The 4548-nt window shown below is 38.5% G+C and overlaps 1 pseudogene; it reads left to right on the top strand.

Moving 5' to 3' along the window:
- The first annotated feature begins 578 nt into the window (after nucleotides 1-578).
- Nucleotides 579-4548, top strand: part of LOC102991498 (DNA replication complex GINS protein PSF2-like) — an 8108-nt pseudogene continuing 4138 nt past the window's right edge.

Here is a 4548-nt window from a genome sequence, read left to right as displayed (position 1 = left end):
GGGACGCGGGCTCGTGCCCCGGTCCGGGAAGATCCCACATGCCGCGGAGCGGCTGGGCCCGTGAGCCATGGCCGCTGAGTCTGCGCGTCCAGAGACTGTGCTCCGCAATGGGAGAGGCCACAAGAGTGAGAGGCCCGCGTACCGCAAAAAAAAAAAAAAAAAAATCTATGCCAGATATGAGCACCATGAAGAATGAGTAGGCATATTTCTACAACGTTGAAGAGGCAGGTTTTTAGGAGAAAATAAACCTATTCATAATTTGAAGTCCTGCCTTTCCTGTTTTGTGCCAAGTAATAGGCTTTGTCATCCATTACAGAAGCACAGGATGTTTAAATGTTAAAGGAGTGAGAGGAAAAGGAGGTTGCTAGAGGCGATTCCATTTCTATTACCTGTTTTAAAAGTAAGAAGAGCATCATTTTAATAAAGGAATGAAATACCTGTTTTCATCAGCAACAGTAGCATTTCATAGCTTTGCTTCACTATCCTAACCTCTCCCCAATCAGTTCTCATTCTCTACCATTGCATTGCAGCACAACTCAGATTTGTACAAAATATAACATACATTTCCCTCATGCATGATGTCCAAATTAGAGTCAGAACTTGACAGTAGTTCAAGTCATGCAACCAAGTAGGTTTCATTTATAAATAGAAATTCTTGTCAGCTTCACAAGGTAGGAAGAAAAAATATAAAAACAAGTGGTGAAGAAATAAAGAGAGCTGATGCATTGTCACTAGGACACACTGTTTGGAGTAAAAGCTTAATTTCATCAGCAGAAAAATTAAAATCAGAGCAGAAATGGCTGTAATCAAACAGAAGTGGATAGTGGGGACAACATATATTGGAAAGCAAAGGGAAACTGGATGGAACTTGGAACAACTAGCAGATAAAGACCTGTTATTGAATGAGACTAGACAAGAGAATGTATGACCAATAAATTCCAATTTGATTAAGAAGGTTATAAGTATCTGGCCGAGGAGAAAGAAGATGGCTGTCTACTGATTGTGGGAGGAGAGCTTGTTGATTGCCATAGCCTCTGAGCCTGTCAAATGCTCCAGGCTTCACAAAACACTTTGTCACACCTCCTTTTTCTCTCTTACATGTCAATATCCCACCCACTCCTACTTTCTGTAGGTGCTTCCTCTACAAAGAGTGACTTGTCTCATTTCTGCAAGCTAAGCAGATGAAACCTGGGTGTAGAGAAGTCCACTGTGAGCAGTAAAGTAAACCAGATTTTCTCCTTTTATTAACCATTTGCTTCAATTATTTACTGAAATGGAACTGCCTCTCAACACTACCCCTAGAGCAGGAGGATGCCATCAGCCTGGGCCTGACAATACCTGGCAATGCAACTCTGGTCACTCCCTACGGTGGGCGGGTGATGTGTCCCAGTGCCGAGGTGGGGCCGCATCCAAATCACTGAAGATAGATTTCAAACCACACAGGCCTACCACACAATTGCACCCTAAGGATATGGTCACTCCATAGGTTGATAAATCTCACCTAGCATTTATAATTAGCTTCAACACATCCAATGTTCACCTCCACTCCAAAATGAGAAGCCATTTGAGACTGAGGTTCAAGAAAGGAGAAAATTATAATGAAATTCATATTCACTGTGGCTTATTTTTACACTTTCAAAGGTTGAATTTATAAAATAAAAGGATCCAAAGGAGTTATTTTGCTTATTTGTTTTATAGGGTTTTTAAAATATTGTGTGTTTGTTTCCTTTTTATATAAATAATGCCAAGTGAAATAAATAAATGTGAAAGAAAAGAATATTTAGTATGAATTCAGATTTTTTTTCCTATTTGACATATCAGAAAAGTCACAATCTATATAAAAGAAATTCTACTGTAAGTCTTAGTTGTTGTTAATCTCATTACTCTCTTTACCGTCAACTAATTTAATTAAGAATTTATAAGAAGGTCTATGAAATGGGGTCATTATACTTCAGACTAGGTCAGATGGTTTCATAAGATGATATTTGGAAAAATACATTTTGATTAATTAATTAATTAATGTACTGGTCACTCCATGAAGCCTCAGGATTTCTGCCATGTACATAATTTCCTATGAATTCATCTTTCTTATTCTAAAGCTTAAGCCCTTTCAATTTCACCTTCAAGTAGCCTGAGAAATCTCTTATCATTGAGCCACAGCAATAGTATTTGACTAGATGGCTGGATTGACATTTCCTGTTTTTGTACCAATATTTCCATCAAAGATAGTATACTGGTGTCAGGGATGATTTAGACACAGATGTTATCTTTCTACACTGTTATGCCTCTATGATTATTTGGTATGAGCTGTAAACCAGATAACAATGGATCTAAGTTAAATATCAGTTTGTGTATCAAATGTGCATTGTGTTGTACATTCGTGTGACCTATCTAGGAAGAGAAAAGAAACTGTTAGCGAGCATTCTGTATGAATTCAGATGTGCTGACAAGACGGGGTTATATGTGCAAAAGATTTATTGGGGGGGGAGCAAGATGCAGGTCTGACACCTGTGAAAAGGAAGACAAGGGAAGATGATTGGGTAGAAGGAGTTTCCAACTACAACACAGTTTCAAAAGTTTCAGCAAGGTTGATGGGGACTCCTCAAGTCAACCCATAAAAGGAGTTCTATATCTCATAGGAAGGGGCTGCCTTAGTACCCTCACTATGTCACTCATTGGCTGGGAGCAGCCCACCAGGAAGTATGGTCTCAAGGCAAACATGATGGGGGGGGGCCAGAGGGGCAGCTGCTAGTGCTGTCAGTCAATTATGCTCCACCAGCTGGAGATCTGATAGTTGTATTTTCATGGCCACCATCATTAGTGTAACTTTGCAACATTTCATTTTAGCTCAAATAAAGAGATTGGCTAAATCACTGACTTCAATCCATTTAAAACATGGGTAATATCAAGGACTTATAACGGAGATTAATTTCTTTCATAAACTTTTAATAAGCACGTACTATAAACTGTTTCTAAGCCAGCTGCCATGGACAGAAAAGCTATTACAACACAATACCAGCCTCAAGGAACTTGCACGTACAGTTGTACACGACAGAAGAAAAAACAGGCAATAAATGTGCATTGCTTGCTAAAACCAAATAAGATATATTTTTTCATAACATGGGAATCTTTTAACATGCTTATGATATGTTCACCCAATGAAACATTTAATAAAACACTTGAGTATAAAAAAAAGAAAACTGTTATGGTCAGCCATTTTCCAAAAGCAGGCAGTAAAACAAGTGGTACTGTAAGGAAAAATTAACATCTTCATTTTTAAACTTAGAGCATTTCTGTTAAAATAATTTAACATTTTGCAAATGATACAAAATTTCTTTTTACAATTAATGAGTTATTTTCTTTTAATTAGATATGCTTATAAAAATATATGATCTCATTTTTCATTTTTTTCATTAATTTCAGCAATGTTTCTGAAAAGCTAGAAATTCCCTGATTTCAACTGATAACACCTCACACGTGTAAGAATGAGGATTATGAAAGTTCATTCTTAAGGAAGAAAATCACCCCAAGAATTATTTATTGAGTATCTATTCTTTGCCAGATACTTCTCTAGATGTTAGGTATATAGCAGTGAAGAAAACAGGTAAAATTCCTGCCTTCAGGAAGCTCACATTCCTGTCAGCAGTGAGGATGTAGAGACAAAATAAACAAGATAAGTAAGACGCAACATAATATGGACATATATACACTACCAAACATAAAATAGATAGCTAGTGGGAAGCAGCCGCATAGCACAGGGAGATCAGCTTGGTGCTTTGTGACCACCTAGAGGGGTGGGATAGGGAGGGTGGGAGGAGACGCAAGATGGAGGAGATATGGGAATATATATATATATAGCTGACTCACTTTGTTATAAAGCAGAAACTAACACACCATTGTAAAGCAATTACACTTTAATAATGATGTTTTTAAAAAATCTTTAATTAAAAATAAAATAAAATAAAATAAAATAAAATAAAAAACTTAATCTCAAAAAAAAAAAATGACAATATTCTCTGACCTGAAAGGGCAATACTCACTTAGGAGTATGAAGGGGAGGGGTATTTATGCTATTTCTCCAGGAAGACAATGGAGGTAAACAGGAGATAAACAAGTAAAAATTTAAAGCAGGAACATACAGAAAGAATGCGTTGCTTTCCAGACGATGCAAGCACTGTGACTGGATGGAGGGTCAGGGAAGGTTGGATGGGCCAGAGGCAGGCGCAGGCACAGGCCAGGCCAGATCAGGGAGGACTGAGTTGCCATGCAAGGGGGATCTGACCTTATCCTATAAGCAGCAGGAAAACAATAAAAGATTTTAAGGACGCAAATGAAAAAAAAAAAAAAAGATATAACATGATAGTAATACACCTGCTAAGGAGAAAAAAGAAAGCAGAAAAGGGGAGGGTAGAATTTTAGAGGTATGGGGCTTCCCTGGTGGCGCAGTGGTTGAGAGTCCGCCTGCCAATGCAAGGGACACGGGTTCGTGATCTGGTCCGGGAAGATCCCACATGCCGCGGAGCGGCTGGGCCCGTGAGCCATGGCCGC

This window comes from Physeter macrocephalus, chromosome 19 (genome assembly GCF_002837175.3).
Source record: "Physeter macrocephalus isolate SW-GA chromosome 19, ASM283717v5, whole genome shotgun sequence".
Taxonomy (NCBI): domain Eukaryota; kingdom Metazoa; phylum Chordata; class Mammalia; order Artiodactyla; family Physeteridae; genus Physeter; species Physeter macrocephalus.
Note: the sequence above shows the minus strand (reverse complement) of the source record. Positions and strands in the feature narration are given on the sequence as shown.